A 10423-nucleotide genomic window follows, 5' to 3' on the forward strand; every position below is an offset into this window, starting at 1 on the left:
AATCTGGCAAAGACACTTTAACCAAGTCGAAGTGCCCACTAGTAGTACTGAGACACGTGGACCTCGTGCACCACTGTTATAACGCATGGAGAAAGGCATGGCGTTTCCTATGGGGCATCCTTGAGGAAAAATACAGAACATCAGTCTCATCATGAGAAAACACCAGGCTAGTTCAAATAGAGACACAGTCTAAAAAATAATGGATGCCTGAAGTTCTTCACTTGCATTGAAGTCATAAAAGACAGACTGAGGAAGTGTTGTTTAGTGGCCAAGTGGTGTCTGACTCTCAAGACTCCATGGACTGTAGCCCACCAGGCTCCTCTGCCCATGGGGTTTCCCAGGCAAGAATACTGGAGTGGGTTGACATTTCCCCCTCCAGGGAATCTTCCTGACCCAGGGATCGAACCCACATCTGCTGCATTGGCAGATGGATTCTTTATTGCTGAGCCACCTGAGAAGCTCAGTTAATAGTGTTATGTCAACATTAATTTCCTGGGGTTGACAGCTGTACTATAGCTTATGTCAGAATATTTGAAGAAGCTGGAAGGACAGAGTATACTAGAATTTCTGTACTATTTTTGCAATTGTAAGTCTGAAATTCTTTACAAAAAAGTAAAAAAAAAGGGCATGCTTTTATAGGGTTTCAAAACTTTTCATTGGGAATTTCATTTATAAATCACTTATTGAAAGTTTAACAATACTTAAACCTTCATTAGGTCACGTAACTTGATCTCTTTAAACAAACTAGTAACATAGAGCTTATGGAAATAAAATGAGCTATGGAAGGAACTATTTTATGTTTTTAATTAAAATATAGTTAATTTACAATATTGTATTAATTTCAAGTGTACAGCAAAGTGATTCAGTTATTGACATACTCTTTCAGATTCAGGAACTGTATTTTAGTGTTGAGCAGTAGAGCCAATAGCTAATAGGCATCAAAAAAAAAAAAAAACCTCAACATGTTGACTATTAAGAAGTTGCTGCTACTGCTGCTGAGTCGCTTCAGTCATGTCCGACTTTGTGCTACCCCATAGACAGCAGCCCACCAGGCTCCCCGTCCCTGGGATTCTCCAGGCAAGAACACTGGGGTGGGTTGCCATTTCCTCCTCCAATGCATGACAGTGAAAAGTGAAAGGGAAGTTGCTCAGTCATGTCCAACTCTTAGCGACCCCATGGACTGCAGCCTACCAGGCTCCTCCGTCCATAGGATTTTCCAGGCAAGAGTACTGGAGTGGGGTGCCACTGCCTTCTCCAAATTAAGAGGTTAAGTTGAAATAATTATAGAAATCCTTGATATGCTGTGTTGTGCTAAGTCACCTCAGTTGTGTCCAACTCTTTGCGACTCTATGGACTGTAGCCTACCAGGCTCCTCTGTCCATGGAGTTCTCCTGGCAGGAATACTGGAGTGGGTTGCCATACCCTTCTCAAGTGGATCTTCCTGACCCAGGGATCGAACCTGGATCTCTCAATTCTCCTGCACTGGCAGGCAGACTCTTTACTACTAGGGCCACCTGGGAAGCCCCCTTGACATGCTACCTTGATTTAAAAAGAACTCCAACTAGCATTGTGGAGAAGGCAATGGCACCCCACTCCAGTACTGCCTGGAAAACCCCATGGGTGGAGGAGCCTGGTAGGCTGCAGTCCATGGGGTTGCTAGGAGTCAGACACGACTGAGCGACTTCACTTTCACTTTTCACTTTCATACATTGGAGAAGGAAATTGCAACCCACTCCAGTGTTCTTGCCTGGAGAATCCCAGGGACGGGGGAGCCTGGTGGGCTGCCGTCTATGGGGTCACACAGAGTCAGACACGACTGGAGCGACTTAGCAGCAGCAGCAGCAACTAGCGTTAATAGGAATACATTAGCAGAGACTAATTGAAAATCTCCCCAAAGCATATATTTAGTCAAGGCATTTTCAGAAACATACCTTCGATTTCCTGCAGCTGAATTAATAAGCAGGTCAATTAGCTATTCCAATTGAAGGCCAGCTTCAGTTTCATGGATAATTAAGCCAGAGCTAGCAGATCACTCAAGATGTAAATTGTTGATCATTTCAGAATGAGCTAATTAAGGGAATCCTCCAGTTGACTATGGGTTTTATCAGAAACTGAAGGAATAGTCAAGTCAGGATTTTAATCACATTTAATCCCTACCTCTATGAATTTAAATCCTGCCTGCATTTAAAACTACAGATGATTTCCATCACAAAGCTTCCCCTAAATCTTCTCATTCAGGGTAACATTTAACATTTTAACATTCTGTAATTTTTATATCCTTTACCAAATTCCCACAAAGATGATCTAACAGAATAACAGGGAAAATTTTCCATGATTACTGGGAACTAGGAAAAGGTAACCATCCAAATTCCTAAATTCAGTCCATGGGGTTACAAAGAGTCGGATACAACTTTGGACACAACTTAGCAACTGAATAAAAACAACCAGAAAAAAATAATGCAAGGGAAAAGGTGAACCATCCCACCATTTACATCTTCCAGAGGGGGCTGTGGATTATGCTGGTTGGATGCATAGGGACTGAATTTCAGCGCTGCTGAAGCCTGATCTGGGGCAACTTCAGCCTATAATACCTGCCTAGAGAGAGGTGGCGGGGGGTGGTGGCAAGTGGGGGCAGCTCCCTGCACAGAGCAGAAAATTCTGCTGCATCAGCTCCTGCTGACCTTTGTCATCTGGCAGTGGGAGTTAAAGACTCAGAGCCCCCAGCCAGCTGATGGCCCCCTGGGAGGGAGGGTGTCCCCCCCAGAAGACTTGCCAGTTTTGTGCCACTTTCCATTACCTGCAGTTTCTACCTTTCATATTAAATTACATTAAATCTACCGAAAAGAGAGACCAAGGATTATGAAATTTCCCATTTTTTTAATCTGGAATAGGTTTCTGTCAGGATAAAATAAATAAATAAAAAAGCATTGAAAACTCACTAGTTTCTGCAGATGAAAAGATGAAACCAGTTGGCCTATTCAGGGAAATTGAGTCTCCATGAAAGAGAGACATTTTAAGATATAAGAAAGGTTAAAAAAAAAAAAAAAAAGAAGCCAAAGCTAAGAAATTTGATATATATATATTGTAAATGAGATATGAGGAAGTATTTTTTTCTTCATGATCAATTTACTGGTGCAATTGGAGAAAAAGAGCATTCTCAAAGTATTATATACCCAGCTAAACTATCAATAAAGAATAAAGGCAAAATGAAGACTTGGTAACATTCAAGAAATCAGAATATTATCTTCCATATGTCCCAAAACGTGCTTCAGGATTTGTTGTTGTTGTTAAATTGCTAAGTCCTGTCTGACTCTCTGTGACCCCATGGACAGCAGCACATCAAGCTTCCCTGTCATTCATTATCTCCTGGAATTTTCTCAAATTCATGTTTATTGAGTTGGTGATGCCATCCAACCATCTCATCCTCTGTCACCCCCTTCTCCTCCCGCCTTTAATCTTTCCCAGCATCAGGGTCCTTTCCAGTGAGTCAGCTCTTCACATCATGTAGCCAAAGTACTGGAGTTTCAGCTTCGGCATCAGTCTTTCCAATGAATATTCAGGGCTTATTTCCTTTAGGATTGACTGGTTTGACCTCCTTGCTATCCAAGGGCCTCTCAAGGAGTCTTCTCCAGCACCACAGTTCAAAAGCATCAATTCTTTAGCACTTGGCCTTTTTGATGGTCCAACTGTCACATCCAGTGTACAATCCAGTAGTACATGGCTACAGGAAAAACCATAAGTGTGACCATATGGACCTTTGTTGGAAAAGTGTTTTGGAATAAAATCCAGCAAAATCAAAGAGGTATCCGAGGGAAAAAAATTCAAGAATCAATGGGAATAAACCAGAAGTACAAAGAAAATAAACTCCAGGTACTGACATAAAGACAAATGACATATGGAGTATGAAAATGCAACCCAAACCATCTAAGAAGGTATATATGCATTATATATATCTAAAAAGAGCTCATCCTTGGAACATATGTGAAGCTCTTAAAGTCAATAGTAAATAAACCAATCCAACAGTAAGATGGGCCAAAAAATTGGCAAAAAATGATATCCAGTGACCGATAAATATATGAAAAGATGCTCAACTTCATTGGTCCTTTGCCCAAATCAAAAACACTGTGAAGTTTCTTTACACTGTGAAGAATAAATCAAATAATATTTTTAAAAACACACAATACTAACTGTTAATGAGGGTGTAAAAGAACTATAACTTTCATACACAGTTCATGGGAATGTAAATTGGTAAAAAAAAAAAAAAAAAAACACTTTGAAAGGCTCCATGAGTTAAACAGAAACCCCTGTATCAAGAATTTGGAATTCCAGATCTTGGCTCTACTTGCTGTTTACCAGGAGTGTGTGCATTGGGAACTCCTCCACAAGAAGCCTGGTGTAGTGATGCCAGCAAGAAGCAGATGGCACACTCAGGCTGGGGAGTGTAAGAGACTCCCAGGCTGCCACCTGTGGGCTAAGCCTTTAGCTGAAGTCCAGTTCCCTCGTCCAGCAATATGTCTCATCACCCCCAGGGAATCCAGGCTGCCCGTTGAAATCTCAACTTTAGACTCCACTGCATTACAGATCGGAGAAGGCAATGGCACTCCACTCCAGTACTCTTGCCTGGAAAATCCCATGGATGAAGGAGCCTGGTAGGCTGCAGTCCATGGGGTTGCTAGGAGTCAGACACGACTGAGCAACTTCAGTTTCACTTTTCACTGTCATGCATTGGAGGAGGAAATGGCACCCCACTCCAGTGTTCTTGCCTGGAGAATCCCAGGGACGGGGGAGCCTGGTGGGCTGCCGTCTATGGGGTCGCACAGAGTCGGACACGACTGAGGCAACTTAGCAGCAGCAGCAGCAGCAGCAGCATTACAGATCCTGCTTTCACTAGGGGGCGGTGTAACGGTTCCACTGGAATTGAGGCTACCATCATTTTGGGCTCCCCATGCCAGCGGCCAGTAAAGAAAGGAATTACTCTAGGAACTGACACCTTGAGCCATAGTGTTCTTTGTGGCAGGGCTGTCCTGTGCATTGTGGTCAGCATTCCTGACCTCTGTGACCTCCACCGCCAAAGTGGAGGTCCAAATATCTCCAGACATTGCCTAATGAATCTTGGGGGCCAAAACTGCTCCTGGTTGAGAATCACTGATTTAGGGTATCATCCTCAGCTGTGGGGACGTCCAGGTTTTGGACAATTAGTTGTGACAGTCACACAATTTCATTGGATTTGTTTTATGATCTCCTCCTCTACTGAGAAGCTAATCCAGGCAAGGTTAGGACTCCAGGTCAAAGGTCTCAAAACGGCTTTCATGTTCAAGGCTACTTTCTCAGACAACCGCAGGCCCTTCCCAGCTCGAAAGGTGGTTTTTCCTGTAAGATATATAAATGACAAGGTTTATGCGTTCTAATGGAGAAGGCAATGGCACCCCACTCCAGTGTTCTTGCCTGGAGAATCCCAGGGACAGGGAGCCTGGTGGGCTGCTTTCTATGGGGTCGCACAGAGTCGGACACGACTGAAGTGACTTTAGTAGTAGTAGTAGTAGTATGCTTTCTAATACCTTTTAAAAATATTTGAGACCACTTGGTATTGAGGAAAGAGAATGGGCTAGAATCAGAGGGCGGGTAGAACCTGGGCTGAGTCATTGCCACCGTGTAGGGTTGAGCTTCTGGGGGTGGCGGACAATTTCCTTAGACTGTAGAACAGCACCCGGCCCTGTGAGCTTCTCGGCAGGACTGAACGGCCTCACACTTGTAAAGCATCAGAAAAGCCTCACCTGATGCTTCTCTCCTGGTTGAGGTTGGGCTTCTATTCATAGTTACCCCTTTTCTCCTTTTAATATGCTGTTTCTCCCTCTCATCATGGTGGGTGAGAAACAGCTCAGCGGTGGCCAGCTGCCACATCAAGTCTTGCTCGTGCTTTTGAACCAGGAAGAACTGACAGCTCCACATGACCGAGACAGATGTGAGACCTTCATCAACTTCTCCTGAGTGAAATGACCCCCAAGGGTACGGATGGGTGTGGTGCGCTGGAAAAGCAGGCTTTGCGAAGCCTCAGGATCCACGCAGCCCAGGTTGGCCAATGACTGTTGTCTTGGCCCCATTTCTGTAGAGTTGACTTAAGTCAGAAGCCAACTGAAGAGCCTTGTTTCAGGGCCTGTTCGTGAGAAAGCTGTTTGGGAAAGGCAAAGGGGAGTCAGGGAGCTAGAACATACGTGTGCAGGTAACACATACACAGACACACACATGCACACACATGCACACAGTCTCACATACACTCAAGTTTCTCATACAGACATACACACCTACACATGGGTGTACCCCCGAGCACACTCAAGTTTCTCACGCACACTTTGCACTTACACATAGGTGTACACACAAGCTCACACACATACAGCTTCTCACACGCTTCCTCATGCTCACACAAGGCTAACACACATTCGCACACTCACTGACCCACACACAGACTCTCATGCTGTTGGGCCGCACGCCGCAGGCCTGTCACTGCCCAGTCGCCAGGCTGAAGAAAGAGCCCACAGACAGTGACAAGGGACCTCGAGTGTCTGCTGGATGGGGGTCCTTACACGTCTGGAGCTGAGTCCCTGGAGCGACTCCCCAGCGAGGACAGCACTCAACAGGCAGGACCTGGCAGCAGTCTTCACCCCTCGGGGTAGGGGGAGGAGGAGGCTGACTTGCATAGATGGAATTGATGTCAGGTGGGCTCCTCGGTTGTCATGGAAACCAGCAGCTGGGTCACATTCCCTCAGGTTAAACATCATGGCAGTGGGGCAGGGAGCAGAGTTTCGCCCATAATGAACTAGCCGGTGGAGCCATCTGGCCTAAGGGTTAGAATTAGCTGGGGTTGGGGGCAGGCTTGTTCGACCCGGTAGGAGCAGGTGGAGCAGGGGCTAGGTGGGAAGGGGCGTACAGAGAGCCAGAGAACAGCCAGCTCTAGTGGCCCGAAGGCGCACGCGCTCACACACTCCCACGCAGCTCTCAGCCCATCAACACCCGGCTCCCTCTTCCCGCTGTGACTCAGGGCTCCCATGATGTGCTTGGCACTGGGCTTGCTCCGTCCTCCAGCCGCCTCATCCCGTGATGAGTCACAAGCCTCGTGTTTGTGTCGCTGCTTGGAGGAGCTGGGCTTGGTCCAGGTGTTCTCTTGGGCGGCTGGGGACGTGCGGGGGAGGAGGGTGGGAGAAAAGCAGGGTCACCCTGGACCAGGGATGGAGAGCGGAGTTGTGAGTGGAGGAGATGCCCGCTGGCGCCCAGCCTGGGGGCCTCCAGGGGCCCCGCCCGCAGCGGGAGCAGAGGCCAGGGGCGGGGGCCGCCTGCTCCCCACCGGAGGAGGAAGCAGCCTGCCTCCCGCAGGAGCCGGGTTAGATGCTGCGGGGAAATCTGACGTGGAAGGGCGTCTGCCGCCCCACCCCCCCCCCCCCCCCCCCGCCCCTCACCGGCTCCGGCTCCGCTGAGGGAGCTCAGTCAGAGCAGCTTTAGAGACGTTTTGCTTTGAGCCGACGTGGCATTCAGAAAAATCCCAGCGAACAGGATGTTTTAGTAAATAAATGTCCTCTCCTGAGATTCAGGAGGGCCTTTATCTGAGAGATGTTGATAAGGATCAGGAGGAGCTGAGGAACGGTAATGCTGTCTCTGTTTCTTCAGCGTAGTGGTTAATTTTTTTTTTTAATGGCAAAAGGCAAAGAATATTTTAGCCGCCAGAAATGCATGAACTTAGGAAACTGCTTCTCTAAGGAGCTTAGATCCCGTGACTCGCGGAGGGCCAAATGCAGCTGAGACGCCCTTCCCAGCAGACCATCTGTGCCGCATGTGGGGGCCTTCTGGGTGAACCTGGCAGGCGTGCCTCCCGAGCCTAACGAGCAGCGAGGCCTCCCACCAGGTTCAAGGTTCAAGGGGAAGGAGCCCCTGTAGAGGCCTCCTCGAGGGGTGCAAAAACCAGTTCCACAGCCCCGCTTGTCCTTCAGGAACTACAGGAAACAAAACCCAGATCGCTCAGAAAGGGGTGGGCTCAAAGCGGGAACTGAGGCTGCGGCGCATAGAGGCGGGGCTCCAGGCACTCACCTGGGACGGCTCAGAGTGGCCTCGGGTGGCGCTGGGGAGGGCGGCCCGGTGGCTTGGAGTTGGGGTCTTCGTGGGACCCTGGGCTCAGATTTCATTCAGGGAGCGCCTGAAAACCAGACTCAGGCCTGACTCAAGAGTGGGTGGGGTGCGGGGCACCCAGGGGTCCTGGACCAGCCTCGGGTCTCCCCCAGCACAGAGGATTGGCGGGGGGCAGGGGGGCAAGCTGAGGGTCGATCCTCCTGGCCAGGGGCTGGCCTGGGGCCGGGTGCTCCACACCTGTGTCCCCTACAGATGCAGAGAGCAGTCACCTGCCCTGTCCCCGTGGCTGCATGCAACTGCATGACCTGCAGAAACCCTGCAGCCCACGTGCAGACCCTGGTTCAAAGCCGAGGTCGGCACAGGGCCCCCTTAGCAGTCCTTAAAGTGAACCTGAGGTGGGGCCTCCACTGAACCCAGGAGGGAAGCCAGGTGTACAGTCTGGGTGGAACCTTCGGACCGGGCCTCCCCTGGTGCTGCCCCACGCCCTGTCCAGGGAGGGCACCCATGTGGGGGGTGCTTGGGTGGGAACAGAGCAAAGGGTGCGTGGGAAGAAAAGGAAGGAGCCAGATGAAGTGAGTTTTGGTGAATCATGTCTGCTACCCTTCAACTTTCAGTGGGTGGTCTTCAGCATGTGTGTATGCACACAGCATGTGGTGTCACGCACACACAGTGATACGGGCTACCCAGGTGGCACAGTGGTGAAGAACCTGCCTGCTGGTGCAGGAGATACCGGAAACAAGGGTTCCATCCCCGGGTCAGGAAGATCCCCTGCAGGAGGGCATGGCAACCCAGTCCAGTACTCTTGCCTGGAGAATCCTATGGACAGAGAGCCTGGTGGGCTACAGTCCACAGGGCCGCAAAGAGTCAGACACGACTGAAGTGACTAAGCATGCATGCATATCCTCATATATTTAAGTTTAAATGTATTCTAAATTTGGATGATGCCAGAGTGGTTCAAGGGTTACACTTCAGACTTTAAAGAAATAAAATCCTTTTCCTGGTAGACAAATTTACTCAATTAGACAAAAATGCTGGTTCTTTTTCTTAAAATGTTGAGACACATTTTTGGGCTTGGGCCTTTTAAAAAAATTCTCACTTTTTGAAGAGCTGCAAATTCCTTTCCAGGGATTGACATTAAGGATATTTAGTCTGTTAAAATTCACAAACCTATTATGATGTTAGAAAACAGACTAAGCGCTTAGTGACCCTCCTAACTCTTGTCTAGACCAAACCAGACACAGAAAACGGCCACAAAATAATTGATTCAGTCTAAACCGATGCTTCTTAACAATGGAAAAACCTTCGACTCTTTGTGTTTTTAATTACAGGATGGCTTCATAAATGCCAAAGTTTCTAAGTATATTTTGAAGTTAACTGAATGATTAACTTCTTCAAGAAAACTCCTACTCCCCTGGCAGCAGAGGCTGAGGGAGCTGAGGACATTGGTCACGACCGGTACTGATGTCTGGGAACCGGTTTGGTTCTGTCTTTGGGGTCTGGTTTCTCTAATACATGAAGGACTAGCGGGTCACAGAGAGAAAGGGGGAAAGGACGCTGTCCCAGGGGCCAGGTTGTGGTGACTTGGATGGACAAAACTAAGGTTGGTTGTAGCCAAGCTCCATAAAAAGTGGACAACAGCACAGGGGTGTGTGACTGCCTCAAAAATGCATGCAGCATGCCAGCTCTATTTTGCATGTGTTCTCAGTCGCTGAGTCATGTCCGACTCTTTCGAGACCCCATGGACCATAGCCCACTAGACTCCTCTGTCCCTGGGGATTCTCCAGGCAAGAACACTGGAGTGGGTTGCCATTTCCTCCTCCAGGGGATCTTCCTGATCCAGGGATTGAACCCACATCTCCTGCATTAGCAGGTGGATTCTTTACCTGGTACCAACTGGGAAGCCCCTGTTTTGTATTTGCCCCCAAAACAAACACGAACAACCAGCATTCTAACAGTCTGACTTAGATGGAAAAACAGAGTTCTCACTCCAAGCAGGTGCCCCTTTCTCTCCTGTGCTATGAGAGGGGAAAGCTCTCTCTGGTTCCTACAAGGGTTCGCAGGCTGAGCAAGGCCCCCTGCGTGATGGGCATCCAGTCCCAGGAAGACCCACATGGTGACTCTCCACATTCACCAATGTCACCTCTTGGGCTTTCCTGGTGGCTCAGTGGCAAAGAAGCTGCTTGCACTGCAGGAGACGCGGGGTTGATCCCTGGGCTGGGAAGATCCCCTGGAGAAGGAAAAAAACAGCCCACTCTAGTAATCTTGCCTGGGAAATCCCATGGGCAGAGGAGACTGGTGGACTGCAGTC

At 48.5% G+C, this 10423-nt stretch overlaps 1 long non-coding RNA gene across 2 annotated transcripts; it reads right to left on the minus strand.

The window, feature by feature from the left end:
- Positions 1–5216: 5216 nt before the first annotated feature.
- LOC147374879 (uncharacterized) lies at positions 5217–7410 on the minus strand. Of its 2 annotated transcripts, none has more exons than XR_015161477.1 (3): positions 6582–7410; positions 5775–6169; positions 5217–5370 (listed from the first exon to the last, which is right to left on the minus strand). It is a non-coding gene; the product is annotated as an uncharacterized LOC147374879 (long non-coding RNA). The 2 variants fall into 2 exon arrangements; XR_015161478.1 differs by having other exon boundaries at positions 6454–6582.
- Between the last annotated feature and the right edge of the window lie 3013 nt (positions 7411–10423).

Source organism: Bos grunniens, chromosome 3, assembly GCF_055505025.1.
Source record: "Bos grunniens cultivar Pamir isolate PY7600 chromosome 3, Bosgru_T2T1.0, whole genome shotgun sequence".
Lineage (NCBI taxonomy): Eukaryota > Metazoa > Chordata > Mammalia > Artiodactyla > Bovidae > Bos > Bos grunniens.